At 42.7% G+C, this 21,003-nt stretch overlaps 1 protein-coding gene and 1 non-coding gene across 2 annotated transcripts in view; one reads left to right on the forward strand and one right to left on the reverse strand.

The window, feature by feature from the left end:
* Positions 1–1,007: 1,007 nt before the first annotated feature.
* LOC126234771 (adhesion G-protein coupled receptor G4-like) overlaps positions 1,008–21,003 on the forward strand; it is a 218,133-nt gene continuing 198,137 nt past the window's right edge. Inside the window, exons 1-2 of the mRNA XM_049943521.1 lie at positions 1,008–1,134; positions 16,815–17,026. The gene's annotated coding sequence lies outside the window, so the exon portion shown is untranslated. The remainder of the gene's footprint in view (positions 1,135–16,814; positions 17,027–21,003) is intronic.
* Trnas-cga (transfer RNA serine (anticodon CGA)) lies at positions 20,430–20,504 on the reverse strand. The gene has a single exon. It is a non-coding gene; the product is annotated as a tRNA-Ser (tRNA).

Raw genomic sequence — 21,003 nt, forward strand, 5'->3', positions numbered from 1 at the left:
GTTGACGCGGACCTAAATAGGGAGGATCACCACGATAAAATAAGGGAAATCAGAGCTCGTACGGAAAGATATAGGTGTTCATTCTTTCCGCGCGCTGTACGAGATTGGAATAATAGAGAATTATGAAGGTGGTTCGATGAACCCTCTGCCAGGCCCTTAAATGTGATTTGCAGAGTATCCATGTAGATGTATATGTAGAATGCTTTGCGGCAGGTTCCAAACTGCATCAAACATCAGAACGTCTTGCAATGTTGGATTGCGTAGCTGTGAACTTACTTCGTTTCATTCTTTTCGAAAGTGATATATTGTTAAAAATAGTAAGCTGATCCAAAAGATACACCAGAATGTTGTCTGCATGCCAGTATTGTTTTGAAAACTGGAAATTCCTCAAGATGTATGCCACAGTAGCACTGCAGAAAATTCACCACAGATCATGTTTTGCAGAAAAGTAACATGCTTTCGTTTCATTTCCAAATCACAGCATCTGTTTCCAATGAAATTAGCCCTTTGAATAAGTTCATTTTCCGCGCCATACAGGTTCTGGTACTCCCTCTAAACTCGCGAAGTATCGCAAATTTTTTTAGTAAACAGCCAATATTTTGTGAAGGTAACTGAAGCGATAAAATCATTCCAGACTTTTTACCTCATCATAAAAATAAAACTACAGTGCTTCTTATCGTAAACAAGAGTGTGAATGTTTGCGTGTGTGTGAGCATGTGTATATATATAATATACACATGCTCACACACACGCAAACATTCACACTCTTGTTTACGATAAGAAGCACTGTAGTTTTATTTTTATGATGAGGTAAAAAGTCTGGAATGATTTTATCGCTTCAGTTACCTTCACAATATATATATATATATATATATATATATATATATATATATATATATATATATATATATATGTGTGTGTGTGTGTGTGTGTGTGTGTGTGTGTGTGTTCAGCTTTACTGCTATCAGATTACTAATATAAAACCAATTAATTTCTTTTTCAATCTCTTACCATCTCTTTTTCATCGTTGTGTTTTCTGTTCTTAACGGCTGGGGAACAAGAACTGTACGTCTGCACCCGATGCACGTTGCGAGGCCCTGAAAGTGACAGTGGAGAAGATGAAGAGAGCCATAAGTAAGTAACGGAAAAAAAATTAATTTGATTCTCCATGTTCCATAGAGATATTAATGTAGAATATAGCTGAAAATAATATGTAATAAAAATAAGTGATGAATTTCTGCAGCAGGGGTGTGCTACAAACGACACGAATTGCCTCACTTATGATAATTACGTACAAAATACTGAGAGAAGAGCCACAGTCCAGTAACAAGACTCTGTCAGTGCAAGCAGACTGGACAAAAAACTAGCCACACAAAAGAGAAATCGCGCTAATAACGCTAATAACATGTAACAAAAAATGTTCAAATGTGTGTGAAATCTTATGGGACTTAACTGCTAAGGTCATCAGTGCCTCAGCTTACACACTACGTAACCTAAAGTGTCCTAAGGACAAACACACACACCCATGCCCGAGGGAGGACTCGAACCTCCACCGGGACCAGCCGCACAGTCCACGACTGCAGCGCCTGAGACCGCTCGGCTAATCCCGCGCGGCTAATAACATGTAACACCAACTCTAGTTTGATGAGAGCCTTAATGCAGTGAGGAACATTGTTAAAAAGTTTCTTCGCGCGTGATGCATACAGCCGAAGCCACTCATTAAGGAGCAGATCCCGTAGAGCTGCCAGACTGTGGTGTTGTTGACAAAGCCTTCTCGGGTTATCAGCTGATTCAAGGCATTATTCTGCAACAACGTTTCGACAAATTTCCTACTCGTCATTGTAAGGTGGCTTAATGAGTCGTGTAGTACCATACTTCATACTTTTATCCTGTCATAGTACTCCCCAGGTCTATCAACATTATCAGTAGGCAGCTGAGATGTTTTTCTCATAATTCGTACTGCTACTTGCAAAATGCATGTGTAACTCCAAATATTGCCTACGGTCAACTTAGAAACAGAATTAGGTGCTCACTTCTGCTTGTGACATGCTGTACTTTTCCTTTTATTCGGCACATCAGCGTATAGTGCGTTTAAAATTAAGGCGACTTTTGACGTTTGGCTGACCAGAGAGGACGAGACGTCGTTGCCCAGGTAACATCAATGGCGAACCGGCTTTTCCCACAACTCCGCAAGCAGCTGGGTTGGTAAAGCTCCCCTGTTGCAACGCCATGGAGAAACAGTATCACATGGTGTCGCATGGTGGGCTTTGTAACAATAAAGTGATGAAGTTACAGGTTTATTTTTATACTGAGACTGGTCTGTTTTGTAAACTATTGACCTCACTTACACTCAGCTGTTAGATCAATAATACACTGTTTCAGGATTCTGTCGCAACACTAGGGAGAAGTTAGAATTTTAGTAAGGGCGCTCTCTGACTTCTGCCTCTTAAACGACGGTCTTGCTTAGCCTCACGGGCCGCACATGCGAAGACGGTCCCCGCATGCGGTTAACTGCCACAAAAATCTCGCGCGCATGCAGTCGCGAGTACCGGAACTTATTTGGTGAGATTTGGGCAATAATGATTTTCCGCAGTGTAACACACAGGGGAGCACAGTATTTGCTAACTTCGAGAAGTTTCTGTAACCGATGAATGCATATAGTTGTCTGATTTGCAGGATGCTCTCTGCATCTTTGAACGTTGTTTCCTCTTCCGCGTTCACTTATGATTAACATTTTCTGATACGCTTTTCGCTTGTCCATTGACAATATTCATACCACAATTCCTAAATTGGTACCAAAATCGGAGTTGGGTTATTTTTGCTTTAGCTTTGCATTCATTGTCACATTGTTGAAGGATTTCCCACTTGAATGTATATTATGGGAAATATATAGTATATTTTATTAGTGTGCATTTTCATTTAGCAGTTACATGCCTCCCTTAACTAACACACACAGCAAAAAAAGTTTTGCATCACCCCGGTTCTCAGAACTCCTGAAGACTGTGGATATTGTATGACAGAAACAGTCCCTTTGACTGTTCAGTGATGTCATTAAACCCGCCCACAGATGTAAATAACCATACATGAACAGCGCCTAACAGACGGAGGGGGTCCGATGGCCGACCAGTTCCAGCCATTCCACCCGGAAGGATGTACACGGCTCTTCTTGTCTGTAGTTCAACCACGCCTATACGGTCAATATCGCCGTCCGATCGCGTCCGCATTGTTACTTGGTGCCAGGAAGGGCTCTCAACAAGGGACGTGTCCAGGCGTCTCGGAGAGAACCAAAGCGATGTTGTTCGGACATGAAGATACAGAGAGACAGGAACTGACGATGACATTCCTCGCTCAGGCTGCCCAAGGGCTACTACTGCAGTCGATGACCGCTTCCTACGGATTATGGCTCGGAAGAACTCTGAGAGCAGCACCACCATGTTGAATAATCCTTTTTGTGCCGCCGCAGGACGTCGTGTTACGACTCAAACTGTGCGCAATAGGCTGCATGATGCGCAACTTCACTCTCGACATCCATGGTGAAGTCCATCTTTGCAACCACGAGACCATACAGCGCGGTACAGATGGGCCCAACAATTTGCCAAATGGGCCACTCAGGAGTGGCATCTTGTCCTCTTCACCGATGAGTGTCGCCTTCAACCAGACAATCGTCAGAGACGTGTGTGGAGGCAACCTGGTCAGGCTGAACGCCTTAGACACACTGTCCAGCGAGTCCAGAAAGGTGGAGGTTCCCTGCTGTTTTGGGGTAGCATTACGTGGGACCAACGTACGCCGCTGGTGATCATGGAAAGCGCCGTAACGGCTGTACGATACGTGAATACCATCCTCCGACCGATAGTGCAACCATATCGCCAGCATATTGGCGAGGCATTCATGGCCGACAGTTCGCGCCCACATCGCGCACATTCTTGTGATTGACTTCCTTCAGGATAACGACATCGCTCGACTAGAGTGGCCAGCATTTTCTCCAGACGTGAACCCTATCGAACATGCAAATTTGTGGTAAGATCTTATGGGACCAAACTGCTTAGGTCATCGGTCCCCTAAGCTACTTAATCTGACTTAAACTAACTTATGCTAAGGACAACACTCAACACACACACACACACACACACACACACACACACACACACACACACACACACACAGACAGACAGACACACACACACACACACATACACACACACACACACACACCCATGCACAAGGGAGGACTTGAACCTCCGACGGGGAGGGGCCGCGCGGACTGTGACCTCACAAGGCGAGGCTACCCCGCGCGGCTATCGAACATGCCTGGATAGATTGGAAGGGGCTGTTTACGGATGATGTGACCCACCAACCACTCTGAGGGATCTACGCCGAATCGCCATTGAAGAGTGGGACAATCTGGACCAACAGTGCCTTGATGAACTTGTGGACAGTGTGCCACAACGAACATGCTTGAGATAGATTGGAAGGGGCTCTTTACGGATGATGTGACCCACCAACCATTCTGAGGGATCTACGCCGAATCGCCATTGAAGAGTGGGACAATCTGGGCCAACAGTGCCTTGATGAACTTGTGGACAGTATGCTACAACGAATACAGGTATGCATCAATGCAAGAGGACGTGCTACTGCGTATTAGAGGTTCCGGTGTGTACAGAAATCTGGACCACCACCTCTGAAGGTCTCACTGTAAGGTGGGGCAACATGCAATGTGTGGTTTTCGTTAGTAATAAAAAGAGCGGAAAAGATGTTTGTGTTGATCTCTATTCCAATTTTCTGAACAGGTTCCGGAGCTCTCGGAACCGAGGTGATGCAAAACTTTTTTTAATGTGTTGTGCGACTTGCTTCATTACCTTTCAAAATTAAATTGGCATGACTGCATAGAGAACATAGCTCTGTTTTCCGATCACGGGGACTTTAATTTTTGCATCTCAGGACTACGCACTGCTAAAACTACGACGACCCCACCTCATATCAGCTTCAGGCGAAGAGAACGAGTAGGACACTTGTCGAAACATTGCCGCAGAACGGCGCCTGACTCAACTGGTAACCCGAGAAGACTTCATCATCGAAATTCGCCGCGAAAGCCTGCAGTCCCATTTGGCGTTTTGGTTGCTATGTTTCACCTGCTGTTTCAAATTGTGACAGAGAATTTCTATAAGATTAAGGTCGGATGATTTTTTCGGGACAGTCGAGATTTAAAAGGTTGCCTCAGTGTTCCGTAAACAAGGTACGTAAGCGTGCAGCACTGTGAAAACGATTGCTGTCAACCTGGGGGAGTGTGCACGGCGCACGAAGATGTAGATGATAGCGCACTCGATCATCTACAATAGTGAAATTAACATTCTGGTACATGTTAACGGTAACTTCAATGTTTGGGCTCAAGTCATGTTACAAAAACCACCATCAGATCATTACATAATCACATTCGCCCGAAACAACACCATCCTCACACGCTTTCTTGAGCTGTCAACGCCGTCGAGGTCTTTCAACATCTGAAAACATGCAGTACCGCCCACTCTACATGCCTCCAGTCAGTTAGTGCACAGTTTCTGTTTTTACGGCTTTTGTGAGGTACCCGACTCCAGAAGTCCATTGCATGCAGATTTTTTCACTGATTGTCACTGACAAGATACGATGCTCGTCTCCAATCCTTATCTTTTTGCGACAACTGTCATTAAGCCGTGTTACATGTCTGCGAGTCTTACACCATTCCTTCTGCGTGTGGTTGGACAGTCTACGTTGGTACATCAACAAGTTGGGGAACATGGTTCATGGTACGATCATGGATGGACACATATACTCGACTCCAATCCTGATCTACTAACATAATTTTGCAACCACTGTTATTAAGCTGTGGTGTATGGCTGTGAGTCTTACACAATTCCTTCTAGTCGATTTGGACAGGGCACGTTGGGGCACCACCCAATTGGGGTACATGATTCGCGCATTGCCAAGGATGGGCACGTCCCAATATCAGAGTTCCTATCCAACATTTTGTCACGTCTAAACGACGACCTATCTTACTGTGCAGATACCGTTTATCCGATGAGCACGTACTCAGAATTTCACTGCCATGACTTGCGTCATCGGATTGTTGTTGTTGTTGTTTGGTCTTCAGTCCTGAGACTGGTTTGATGCAGCTCTCCATGCTAATCTATCCTGTGCAAGCTCCTTCATCGTTTAACCATACAGTAAAGCTGCATGCCCTCGGGAAAAATTACGGCTGTAGTTTCCCCTTGCTTTCAGCCGTTCACAGTAGCAGCACAGCAAGGCCGTTTTGGTTAATGTTACAAGGTCAGATCAGTCAATCATCCAGACTGTTGCCCCTGCAACTACTGAAAAGGCTGCTGCCCCTCTAACATAAACATGTAGTGTCATTTCTACACTACCTAAAGACCTACAAAGCGACCATTGTAATCTTTTGGCACTAGAAGGACCGCACCAGTTATTTTGACGGGTGCTCTACTTAATTATACTTACTTATTGCCGTTATATTATTCCACAGTGGCCGGCCGGGGTGGCTGGGCGGTTCTAGGCGCTACAGTCTGGAACCTCGCGACCGCTACGGTCGTAGGTTCGAATCCTGCCTCGGGCATGGATGTGTGTGATGTCCTTAGGTTAGTTAGGTTTAAGTAGTTCTAAGTTCTAGGGAACTGGTGACCTCAGAAATTAAGTCCCATAGTGCTCAGAGCCATTTGAACCATTTTTTTATGCCACAGTGCCCGCCCGGCTAGCCGCGCGGTCTAACGCGCTGCTTCCCGAGCGGGAAGACGTGCCGGTCCCTGGCACGAATGCGCCCAGCGGATTAATGTCGAGGTCCGGTGTGCTGGCCAGCCTGTGGATCGTTTTAAGGGGGTTTTCCATCTGCCTCAGTGAATGCGGGCTGGTTCTCCTTATTCCGCCTCAGTTACAATGTGTCGCGTTTGCTGTGCAAACACTGTCTCCACGTACGCGTACACCATAATTACTCTACCACGCAAACATTTGGGGGTACACGTCTGGTATGATGGTATGAGTTGTTTCCGGGGGGGGGGGGGGGACCCTTGGTTCGGTGGCGGTGGCGTAAGTGGACCGCTGTGGACTGCTGTGGGGTTGCCAACCAGTGAGGACTACGGCGGGACGAAGCCTCTCCGTCGTTTCTAGGTCCCCAGCTCAGTACACAATACACAATTATTCCACAGTTCCCATTTCCTATGACTTTTAGGAAATATTTGTCAGGTAAACGTCCGCAAAGAATTAAGCATTTAGAACCTTTCAGGAACGTGTCACAATGAACTCCTACTAGAAGGACCGCTGGCCACAATTTTGACGTTTTCGAGGGTGTGAACATGTTCACTTAAATTTTGCGTTTTATGCGATTACAATGCAAAAACCCACATGTTCCCAAAGGCTAAAGGCAGGTCAATTTGCACGAGCTACCCCTGTGTGTATGTTTTCATTCCCAGTTATTTGTACTGTGTACAACCAGGTCAGGTCAGACAAATTTGGAATGAAGTTTTAGCTTGCAGTTGATTCGAATCCCAGGTATCTGGTGAATGGTTTTCCTTAGCTAGACAGAGATGAGCAGCGTCCCATAGGTGTTTCTCTTGCAGAGCATGTTGTAGCGCTTGTTACTTAGCCCTTTGTTTTCGCTGGATGACGTATTATATGTGACAATTTTTTCACAACAAGCGTTGCAGTGTGTTTGTAACGTAAGAGTACCAGCATTGTAGATACAGTAAAGAAACACAGAAGGAAAATTCCTTACTCAGCCATATGTGCTGTAAGCCCTTTGCACACAACTATATAAGTCAGTTGACATGCTCTAACAGGCTACCTTGGGAAAAAGCACAAAACTGTGTTTATTTTGAGTTCAATGCATGACACAGATACTATTAATGAACAACGTCCTAATCAGGGGCGTACTACAATAACCCAAAATACAACGTTGAAGTCATCGACCTAATGGCTAGACTGAATGTGAGGTAGGGACGTCGCAGATGGCTCACAGATGGCTCACTCATGTTTCTCTTCCTAATGTACTGGACGTGGCAACCAATAATTCATGGGTACTCTATAAGGAAGTAACAGCTGAAGATGTAAGCAGACGCCAGTTCATATACAACTTAGCAGAAGAGTTGAGTCAGCATATAAGAGCAAAAGGTACAAAATACACTTCCTAATACGGCACTGTAATATAGCAACATTCGTTAGACTTGGAAAACTGGAGGATGTAGTGGAATGAGTAGGAGTAAGCATTTACATAAAAAGAGCAGCAAATATGTCTTTGGACCATGCTTAGGCGACACTGAATAGAAATGAGTTAGGTGTCACCATGCAGCAGGCGGCTTTAAATGAGCGAAATCAGGATTGTAAATGTTTACAATATATTGTGCTATTCAGAATTTTATGTTTTGCTAGGGGAAGTAAGCCGTTTCACTTTTTGTTATTAACATATTTGGATTATTTATTAGATATAAAATGTTCAATGTACCATGCACTGTTTTCAAAACACAGTAAAACTATATCTTGGTAAACTTATAAATAATATGAAATAAATGAGTACATATTCAAATTTGTTCACTGTTTTTAAAAAAGGCAAAAAAATGCACCTGTCGAAATGACGGGTTGTTCCTTTTACCTAGACTACAATTCATGGTCCTGCTGGTGTTAAGGGAATCACAAATACTTTGTCTGGTGCACTTACGTACAGCTGAAGGGAAGGTTGCTACGTTTCCAAAATTAATATATACTTTAGAAAACAGCAGATAATAATAGATATAAAAGATGTTTTTAAGTCTTTGTATTGAACGTGTAGGGGTGGCTAACTATGTCGTGGGGAACACCTTTTGTTACAGGCACAATGTTCGCTGACGCTTCCCAGCAGTGGTAGACGCCTTTTTATTGAATTCGCCGGTCCGGGAACGAAAATGGTTCAAATGGCTCTGAGCACTATGGGACTCAACTGCTGAGGTCATTAGTTCCCTAGAACTTAGAACTAGTTAAACCTAACTAACCTAAGGACATCACAAACATCCATGCCCGAGGCAGGATTCGAACCTGCGACCGTAGCAGTCTTGCGGTTCCAGACTGCAGCGCCTTTAACCGCACGGCCACTTCGGCCGGCGGAACGAAAATATTTCATCAACCTAGCTGCATCTACTAACCGGTTGTAATGCATGTGCATACTACCTACTCCACTAAATTCACAGAGTGTTTTTCAACAAGAAAACTTTAAGAATGAGTAGGTTTCAGCAAAGAGACATGTTTTAGAAAGCAATCAGACTTTGATTTTACTCTTTCACGCTAAGCAGATGACAGCACTACAGACAAAAGTGCATTTCATATACAGGCCGCAAAGTGCCTACACCCTGTCGCTTTTCAGAGGCATAATCACTCATAAAAGACCACGGAGGAGTCAATGAATATTTTTTCTGTAAGAAACGTTGTTCTTCATGATATGATGCATCACCCCTAGACGTTACATGCATAGACTTTGAAACACTCTGCGTGTGTGTGTGTGTGTGTGTGTGTGTGTGTGTGTGTGTGCGTGCGTGCGTGCGTGCGAAAGTGAGAAAGATTAAATTAATCACACTTAATACCTGTATCTGTTAGACAATTGAAGACATGCAGAAATAGGATTAACGTAAGCTATGTTTGGCCCCCACCATCCTACTTGTCTTTCATATTCCTAATTACAGTAACTAGGACCTATACCAGCTTTTTTATTCTACTCATGCTGTTATTCTTCCCAAATTTGATGACAGAATCCGTTATCTGAGTACACTTTACATGAATTTACAAACTAATGTAAATTAACTTCCCCTGTGAAACCAGTTTATTAAGATTATGCAATTCACTGTTCCGAACGTTGTATTGATTAGTTTTTCTGGAAATTATGTTCTTCAAAAGTTATTGTACTTCAAAGATTTCGATCTATAAGGCATCCATAAAAATCTGTTGAGCTGATAAATAGATCCAGAGAAGTAGATTATCTCAAAACTCTAGACCAATTTTATATAATTTGAAACACATATTTATTTTTAGATCAAACGTAATTAATTCAGGTGATATAATTAATTGAAGATTTCAACCAGCCCACACTGTCGGCTCCTATTATGAGTAAACCACCATAAATTTCTGGAAATGTTAACATACTACTGATGGGCTAAATTTTCTGGACCCAATGGTATCAATAACAAAATGTAACTGCCATAACTAAGAATTGCACAATTTTTAATATCCAAATTTTAATAATCAATATGAATGCCATACCTAAAAGTCAGAAGTTCCCATAGTGTAAGAAACATATACCTATTCAAAAAAGCAGACAAAAATTCACTTGACGCCTTCCTGAGACAACCTGCACTCCTTCCAAATTAACAATAAAGGTGTAGACCAGAGGGGGCTTGGACTCAAAGAAATAGTAAGGGCAGCATTTGAGTGATTTATACCAAATAAGTGAACAAACGACGGAGCTGATCCTCCTTGGGCATACAAAACGAGACGGAACACTGTTGCAGAAACAATTAAAAAAACATTCCAAATCTAAACGGACGCAAAATCTACCATGATTGGCGATCTATTACGTAATCTCGAAATTTATCGCAGACTTCAATGCGAGATGCTTATAACAGTTTCCACAACGAAACTTTGTCTCGAAATCTGGAAGAAAATCCAAAGAGATTCTGGTCGTATGTGAAGTATGCCAGCGGCAAGACATAAGCAATGCCTTCTCTGCACGACAGAAATCGAAATACTATCGACGACAGTGCTGCCAAAGAAGAGTTACTACACACAGCCTTCCGAAATTCTTTCATCAAAGAAGATGAAGTTAATATTCAAGAATTTGAATCAAGAACAGCCCCCAATATGAGTAACGTAGAAGTAGATATCCTCGAAGTAGTGAAGCAACTTAAGTCTCATAGTAAAAGCAAGTCTTCCGGTCCAGACTGTATACCAGTTAGGTTATTATAAAGTATACAGATACAATAGCTCCATATATCTTATAATTAATTTTCCCAGAGACATTGAAGTCTCATCTTTACCTACGATAATGATGGAAATTGAACAAATGAATTAAAATTTGTGCACCCGTCCCTACGGGTTTTGTTCGTTGTTGGTGGTTGTATTTGTTCGGGGGGACGTCGCAAGCTGAAAATGAACAGATATAGAAAGTGTATGAGGATATTGAAAGGGTAATGCAGTATGTAAAGGGGGACGAAAATCTAAAAGTCATGGGCGACTGGAATGCAGTTGTAGGGGAAGGAATAGAAGAAAAGGTTACAGGAGAATATGGGCTTGGGACGAGGAATGAAAGAGGAGAAAGACTAATTGAGTTCTGTAACACGTTTCAGCTAGTAATAGCGAATATCCTGTTCAAGAATCACAAGAGGAGGAGGTATACTTGGAAAAGGCCGGGAGATACGGGAAGATTTCAATTAGATTACATCATGGTAAGACAGAGATTCCGAAATCAGATACTGGATTGTAAGGCGTACCCAGGAGCAGATATAGACTCAGATCACAATATAGTAGTGATGAAGAGTAGGCTGAAGTTCAAGACATTAGTCAGGAAGAATCAATACGCAAAGAAGTGGGATACGGAAGTACTAAGGAATGACGAGATACGTTTGAAGTTCTCTAACGCTATAGATACAGCAATAAGGAATAGCGCAGTAGGCAGTACAGTTGAAGAGGAATGGACATCTCTAAAAAGGGCCATCACAGAAGTTGGGAAGGAAAACATAGGTACAAAGAAGGTAGCTGCGAAGAAACTATGGGTAACAGAAGAAATACTTCAGTTGATTGATGAAAGGAGGAAGTACAAACATGTTCCGGGAAAATCAGGAATACAGAAATACAAGTCGGTGAGGAATGAAATAAATAGGAAGTGCAGGGAAGCTAAGACGAAATGGCTGCAGGAAAAATGTGAAGACATCGAAAAAGATATGATTGTCGGAAGGACAGACTCAGCATACAGGATAGTCAAAACAACCTTTGGTGACATTAAAAGCAACGGTGGTAACATTAAGAGTGCAACGGGAATTCCACTGTTAAATGCAGAGGAGAGAGCAGATAGGTGGAAAGAATACATTGAAAGCCTCTATGAGGGTGAAGATTTGTCTGATGTGATAGAAGAAGAAACAGGTGTCGATTTAGAAGAGATAGGGGATCGAGTATTAGAATCGGAATTTAAAAGAGCTTTGGAGGACTTACGGTCAAATAAAGCAGAAGGGATAGATAACATTCCATCAGAATTTCTAAAAACATTGGGGGAAGTGGCAACAAAACGACTATTCACGTTGGTGTGTAGAATATATGAGTCTGGCGACATACCATCTGACTTTCGGAAAAGCATCATCCACACAATTCCGAAGACGGCAAGAGCTGACAAGTGCGAAAATCGCACACCATCTGACTTTCGGAAAAGCATCATCCACACAATTCCGAAGACGGCAAGAGCTGACAAGTGCGAAAATCGCACAATCAGCTTAACAGCTCATGCATCGAAGCTGCTTACAAGAATAATATACAGAAGAATGTAAAAGAAAATTGAGAATGCGCTACGTGACGATCAGTTTGGCTTTAGTAAAAGTAAAGGGACGAGAGAGGCAATTCTGACGTTACGGCTAATAATGGAAGCAAGGCTAAAGAAAAATCAGGACACTTTCATAGGATTTGTCGACCTGGAAAAAGCGTTCGACAATATGAAATGGTGCAAGCTGTTCGAGATTCTGAAAAAAGTAGGGGTAAGCTATAGGGAGAGACGGGTCATATACAATTTGTACAACAACCAAGAGGGAATAATAAGAGTGGACGATCAAGAACGAAGTGCTCGTATTAGGAAGGGTGTAAGACAAGGCTGTAGCCTTTCGCCCCTACTCTTCAATCTGTACATCGAGGAAGCAATGATGGAAATAAAAGAAAGGTTCAGGAGTGGAATTAAAATAGAAGGTGAAAGGATATCAATGATACGATTCGCTGATGACATTGCTATCCTGAGTGAAAGTGAAGAAGAATTAAATGATCTGCTGAACGGAATGAACAGTCTAATGAGTACACAGTATCGTTTGAGAGTCTAATTCTCAAAGCCGGTGGTGTGACAGCGTCACATGTCTGGGGCACTGTAAATCGGAGAAAGACGAAGGTAATGAGAAGTAGTAGAAATGAGTACAGCGAGAAACTTAACATCAGGATTGATGGTCACGAAGTCAATGAAGTTAAGGAATTCTGCTACCTAGGCAGTAAAATAACCAATGACGGACGGAGCAAGGAGGACATCAAAAGCAGACTCGCTATGGAAAAAAAGGCATTTCTGGCCAAGAGAAGTCTACTAATATCAAATACCGGCCTTAATTTGAGGAAGAAATTACTGAGGATGTACGTCTGGAGTACAGCATTGTATGGTAGTGAAACATGGACTGTGGGAAAACCGGAACAGAAAAGAATCGAAGCATTTGAGATGTGGTGCTATAGACGAATGTTGAAAATTAGGTGGACTGATAAGGTAAGGAATGAGGAGGTTCTACGCAGAAACGGAGAGGAAAGGAATATGTGGAAAACACTGATAAGGAGAAGGGACAGGATGATAGGACATCTGCTAAGACATGAGGGAATTACTTCCATGGTACTAGAGGGAGCTGTAGAGGGCAAAAACTGTAAAGGAAGACAGAGATTGGAATACGTCAAGCAAATAATTGAGGACGTAGGTTGCAAGTGCTACTCTGAGATGAAGAGGTTAGCACAGGAAAGGAATTCGTGGCGGGCCGCATCAAACCAGTCAGTATAGACTGATGACCCAAAAAAAAAAAAGAAGTCCTCTGACGATTTTTTAAGTTCATCATTGATCCGTGAACTCCGTTTCTATTTTTTTTTTTTTTTTTTTTTTACCGAGCGTAACTATCTCTCTGACTGAACACGCTGAGCTGCCGTGCCGGCACCATTACATCACCGCAGCACTATGACTAACAGTTCTGCATGGACTACCCAAGTCCTGTGCCCTCCACAACACAAACTTCAGTTCATACCTTCAGCTAATTTTCCTCCTAAATCGTCACTATTACCAGGGCTGTCGAGCATTGGAATAGCACCCCAGCGATGGACGTAATGGCCAAGTCCTGTACCTGCAGATCTTATAATTAATTTTCCCCGAGACATTTAAGTCTGATCTTTATCCACGATAATGATAGAAGCTGAAAAAGATGAAGAAATGTGCCGTGGCCATTACGTGCAACGCCAAGCTGCTATTACAATGCCGGAGAGCCCTGGCAATAGTGACGATTTACAGGGAAAATAAGCTGAAGATATGAATAGAAGTCTGTGTAGAGATGTCAGTGCAGCAATGTTAACCATAGTGCTGCGATGAAGTAATGGTCAGCATTGTCTAGTAATAAGGCGTCCTGGATGCGAGTCCCAGCGGTAGCACAAAATGTAATTCATTTCTTCAGCTTCTCTCATTATTGTAAATAGCTCCACACTTAACAATCGTATACAACTGTTCGCTCGACGGACGATCCGTATCCAAAGACTGGTAGTAGCAGTAATCCGCTAAATTACAGACCGGTATCAGTAATGTCGATATGCAACAGGATATTGGAACATATATTGTGCTCGAACATTATGAATTACACCGAAGAGAACGATCTATTGTCGCATAGTCAACACGGATTTAGAAACATCGCTTTTGTGAAACACAACTAGTTCTTTACTCAAAAAAGTGTTGAGTGCTATTGACAAGGGATTTCAAATGGATTCCGTACTTCTAGGTTTCAAGAAGGCTTTTGACACAGTACCACACAAGCGGATTGAGTGAAATTCCGTGCTTATGGGAAATCGTATCAGTTATGTGACTGAATTTGTGATATCCTGTCACAGAGGTCACCGCTCGTAGTATCTGACTGAAAGTCATCGACTAAAACAGGAGTGATTTCTGGCGTTCCGCAAGGTAGTATTATAGGCCCTTTGCAGTTCCTTATCTATATAAACGATTTATTCGACAATCTGACAGCTCTCTTAGGTTTTTTACAGATGATGCTGTCGTTTATCGACTATTAAAGTCATCAGAAGATCAAAACAAATTGCAAAACGATTTAGAAAAATATCTATGTGGTGCAAAAATTGTCAGTTGAACCTAAATAACGAAAAGTGTGAGGTCATAAACATGAGTGCTAAAAGGAAGCCGTTTTACTTCGGTTACACGATAAATCAGTCAACTCTAAAGGCTGTAAATTCAACTAAATACCTAAGCATTACAATTACGAACAACTTAAATTGAAAGGAACACAAAGAAAATGTTGTGCGGAAGGCAAACGAAAGACTGCGTTTTATTGGCAGAACACTTGATGCGACATACGTACTAAAGAGACTGATACGCTACGCTTATTAGTCCTTCTTTGGAGCACTGCTGCGCGGTGTGGGATCCTTACAAGATAGGGTTAACAAGGAACATCGAAAGTTCAAAGAAGAGCAGCACGTTTTGTATTATCGCGAAATAGGGGAGAGTGTGTCACTGGAATGATACAGGATTTGTGATGGACATCATTAAAACAAAGGCGTATTTCGTTGCGGCGGAATCTTCTCATGAAATTTCAATCACCAACTTTCTCCTCCAAATGTGAAAATATTTTGTTGACGCCGACCTACTATTTTTCTGCGCGCTGTACGAGATTGGAAAAACAGAATTATTGTGAAGGTGGTTTCTACGAACCTTCTGCCAGGAACTGAAATGTGTTTTACAGAGTATCCATGTAGATGCAGATATAGATAACTATGTTCTTTATGTTTTAATAGCTACTGCTCATATCGCTAAATAATAAACTAAGTCTGACAGGAATTATTACATCTATTAAGAAAGAATAATTTGACGTAGGGAAATCTCAAATAATAATCAAATAATCAAAATCACAAAATGTCATTCAGGAGGACGACGGTTCAATCCCGCGTCCGGCCATCCTGATTTAGGTTTTCCGTGATTTCCCTAAATCACTCCAGGCAAATGCCGGGATGGTTCCTCTGAAAGGGCACGGCCGACTTCCTTCCCCATCCTTCCCTAATCCGATGAGACCGATGACCACGCTGTCTGGTCTCCTTCTCCTAACAACCAACCAACCAACCAACCATCACAAAATGTGCTGTGTAAGGATGAAAAGCGCGCAATTCTGTCATTACGCTTGAAGTTTATCTTCGAGATAACTTTTGGGCAGTTCGTAATTTGCTCCAGGACTTCGGTATTCTCTGCACTGTGTGTTCTGGTGTTGTTGTTTGAGCAAGCCTCGGGATTATTCGATGATATGAGCAGTGACTATAAAAATAAAACTTAACAAGTAATATTCTTGAACATGACACTGTATCTTAACGAATTATTATCATCATTCTGTGTGCCTTGCAGACAATTTGTTGATGTGTTATAGGAAAAATTACTTTGTGTGTCAATTAATTCATGATTCTCATCCTTTTGGTGAAATACAATTTAAAGTTATTTGTCAAATGTGAGTACAAGGACACCTGCATAAATATTTTTGATCTGTAATGAGGCGTTCTGGTCTTTAGCGACAGAAATCGAATTACGTGAATAAATATGCGAAGTGATTTCGTATGAACATTTGAAAAGAACTTCACGACTTCCCTTTTTATTTATTAGGAGATACAATCCTATCATGAACATTTTCAGCTAAAGACGAATGGCGCAGCTACGGAGAGACAACATTACTCTACAGGTGGGTCTCCATTGTATCCCTGCAAAGTGTTAATTCGAACCAAGGAATAACGAGGACTTTGTACTTCACGATGATGCATTTCATAATGCTGTCACCTATATTTCTTCACAGATATTCCTATATCTGGGGATTCAACGACACCGTATACCGCAAACGCAAGTGCGTGACTGGAAGGCAACCGTACGTGCCAACACTGTACCCCGTCGGACGTGAGGTGTCCTCGTGTTACGGGTGTGAGCTCTGGTGCGAGATCAAACCTGTGCAGCAGCCTGTGTACCTGGGAGGTTGCTGGGAAGTTGATCAGTGGCCTTCAATCCTTCCAGGTATGTGTACACTCTGAATCTGCTAACTGCTTGAAGTGGCTCACTACACACTGATCAGCCAGAACATTATGACCACCTGCCAAATAGTCGGTATGTCCACGGCGGTGGCATGGAAGCAATGAGGCCTTCGTAGGTCGCTGCTGGGAGTTGGCACCACATCTGCACTCACAAGTCACCTAATCCCCTTAAATTCAGGGGGTAAGGGTGATGAGCTCTGACGCCACATTCAATCACATCCCAGATGTGTTCGATCGGGTTCAGATCTGCCTAGTTGGGAGGCCAGCATATCAATTGGAAGTCGCCACTGTGGTCCTAGAACCACTCCATCACACTTCTGGCCTTGTGACATCGTGCATTATCTTGCTGAAAAATGCCACTGCCGACGGGAAACATGATCGTCATGAAGGGGTGTACGTGGTCTGCGACTAGTGAAAGATACTCCTTGGCCATCAGGGTGCCTTGCACGAAACCCACTGGACCCAGTGAACACGTGACTGTTCCCCAAAGAATAATGGAGCCGTCGACAGCTTGTCTCCCTCCCACAATACAGGTTTCAAGGAGCTGTTGCCCTGGATGACGTCAGAATCGTGTCCCCTATGGGCATGGTGAAGAAGGTAATGGGATTCCACAGATCATATAACGCTCTGCCATTGCGCCAACGTCCAGTCCGCATGGTCACTTGCCCATTTCAGTCGTAGTTGCTGATGTCGTGGTGTTAACATTGGCACATGCATGGGTCGTCGGCTGCATGGCCCGTGGTTAGGAGTTTTCGGTGCACTGTGTGTTCAGACACACTTGTACTCTGTCCAGCATTAATGTTTGATGTTAATTCCGCCACAATTCACCGCCTGTCCTGTTTTAGCAGTCTGCCCAGCATACGATGTCCGACATCAGTAATGAGAGGTAACCGCCAAATCCCGCGATCTCTGGACGTGGTTTCACCTTACTTTCGTCACGTGTTGTAGACACCACAGCACTCCTCAAATATCTAGTACCCGACAAGTCACACAGTTTCCGAAATGCTCGCGCTGAGCCTCTGGGCCACCACAATCCACCCTCGGTCAAACTCAGATACATCATCCTTCTGCATTCTTCACGCGGACAGCACCCTCACTAATAATACATGCACCGGGCGTGTGTCTGACTAGCAGTCATTCCTCGCTAGGTGACGCAGCTATCCCCTGGACGCTTATATTGATAGTTGGTCAGTGGTCATAATATTCTGGCTGATCAGGGTACATGGTGATTATGGTGATTCAACTGTACCTACCGACGTCGTTTTATGCAACCCACAATGTATTATGTGGCCTTCAAAAACCGCGCGCGAGGTTTTCATATTCTCTCACTCGCTGTGCGCTAACTATGAGTCCTACGGAAAAAAATCAACAGGACCGATTTTTAGTAAATTTAATGTAATTAAATTTTGTACTGGGATACGTTTTCGCTAGAGGCAGTAGTTTTCGAGTTATTCCAGAAAAACGTACAAAAGTGACGTACAAATGGGCCTCCACTCCCACACTCAGTTCTCAACGGTCAGGGGTGCTAGTATGTTGTCCGTGGTACTCTCTCCTACCACTGTACAAAAATTTACGAATGCACAAATTATTTCCCACATTCGATCTTTTTTATCTTCGTTGACTAGCCTTATTACGTCACCGGATTAGTCGAACACTTAAAAAATCTAAAAGTGACATTTGTGTAAATTATTAACAAATATGTGAATTTTGACTGCGTTAAATATACCATTACATCATTGTATTCGTAAGGCCTTCTCACTACAAAACTATATCGATTGTAAGGACTGAGTTTAGACCGAATTATCAACTTAATTATCTTTAACGTAACGTTTATAAATCTTGTTTTTATTCCATTGCCTTCTAGGGCAAATTTAAATGAATAATATTAATAAAATAGCGGTCCTGGTGGCGTATTAGCCCGGTCAATAAAGACTAACAAATGTCGAATATCGTGAACAGTTCGTGAAGTTGGAGATTTTTCTGCAGTGGTGGGAGGGAGCGCCACGAACAACATAATGGAAATCCTGACTGGTGAGGGATGAGTATGGAATTGAAGGTCACTTTTGAAAGTTTTTCTTGAATCACTCGAAAACCTTGGCCTCCAGCGGAAAACTCTCCCAATAAAAAATTTAATTAGATTAAATTTCCTACAAAAAGATCCTGTCAATTTTTTCTGTGGGACTAGTAGCTAATAGTCTGCGCGTAGTGAGCGAGACAGTAAGAAAATCTTACTCCTGGTTTTCTAAGACCAGATATAATTTTATGATTTGCATAGATTACATCGGAAGGGGCAATCAAATCATCCTGTATAAGGGGTAGGCTAATGAGAACGAGACAGAACCAAGAAAAGTAAATAAACAAAATAATCGTCAAAACTGTAAACATATTTATCCCACACCTGAGACAAGACCGCCAATGCTTTCTTGGAAAAATGGTCATCAGCCTACGGAACTATGGCTGTGCTCAAGCGTGGACCTTTTCGTCGCAAGCGAATCGATGGCAGCGAATGCCCTCCATCAGGGCCCAAAATATGGAAATCGCATGGGGAGAGATGGGCGGCTGTATGGAGGATGTTTAAGGGAACGAAACTTCTGCAGCGTAATCGAAACAACCATGGCAGTATGCAGGTGGGGCCACAGTATCATAAATGTATTAAGATTTACTGCGATTACTTTTGAAATAATGAACAGTTTACTTACTTATTTACATCTGTCTAGATTTATTTGACGACCCTTTATAAATAGGAGATTACCATAAAAATTAGTTTTGTGTACTCTCCGTTGGAAATTATTGTAGAGGTAAGTATAAATTAACGAAGTTTGTGAACGGGTTTTTGCTTGAGGTCAGTTATGAATAACAACAGGGCAATGACTTTGTTTATCATACCAAAGATTGCAACGTTTGTAACTAAGAAAACTTGAGTGACTTGCGAGACTGCACGTTAGCACGTAGAAAATATACTCGCTATTCTCGCTCCCAAACTTCTCCTCTACTACAGTCTCCCTCCATTTGAAAAGTACACTCTTGTGTCCTACTCCTTGGGATAAAGCATGAATAAAATTTCTCAACGACAATTTGAAAATACTACACATACATAATGGCGATTTTAGGTGCATAAGTTCGTAGCGTTTTCCCACAAATTTAATAAACGTAGCAGATACGCATTACGGAGACTTAAGTCATCAATAGCCGGCCACTGTGGCCGAGCAGTTGTAGGCATTTCAGTCCTGAACTGCCCTGCTGCTACGGTCGCAGGTTCGAATCCTGCCTCGGTCGTGGATGTGTGTGCTGTCCTTAGGTTAATTAGGTTTAAGTATCCAGAATGAGATTTTCACTCTGCAGCGGAGTGTGCGCTGATATGAAACTTCCTGGCAGATTAAAACTGTGTGCCCGACCGAGACTCGAACTCGGGACCTTTGCCTTTCGCGGGCAACAGCTCTACCAACTGAGCTACCGAAGCACGACTCACGCCCGGCACTCACAGCTTTACTTCTGCCAGTACCTCGTCTCCTACCTTCCAAACTTTACAGAAGCTCTCCTGCGAACCTTGCAGAACTAGCACTCCTGAAAGAAAGGATATTGCAGAGACATGGCTTAGCCACAGCCTGGGGGATGTTTCCAGAATGAGATTTTCACTCTGCAGCGGAGTGTGCGCTGATATGAAACTTCCTGGCAGATTAAAACTGTGCGCCCGACCGAGACTCGAACACGGGACCTTTGCCTTTCGCGGGCAAGAGCTCTACCAACTTTTTTTTTCTTTTTTTTCTTTTTTTGTTTTACCGAGACTCGAACTCGGGACCTTTGCCTTTCGCGGGCAAATGCTCTACCATCATTTTTTTTCCTAATATTTTTTTTCTAATATATATTTTTTTTAATCCAATGTGAGGCTTACCACCTTTGCTGACATACATTTTGTGGTACTATCGCATAAATAGTGTGTACAAAGTCCATATGTTGACA

Source organism: Schistocerca nitens, chromosome 2 (genome assembly GCF_023898315.1).
Source record: "Schistocerca nitens isolate TAMUIC-IGC-003100 chromosome 2, iqSchNite1.1, whole genome shotgun sequence".
NCBI classification, from domain to species: Eukaryota; Metazoa; Arthropoda; class Insecta; order Orthoptera; family Acrididae; genus Schistocerca; species Schistocerca nitens.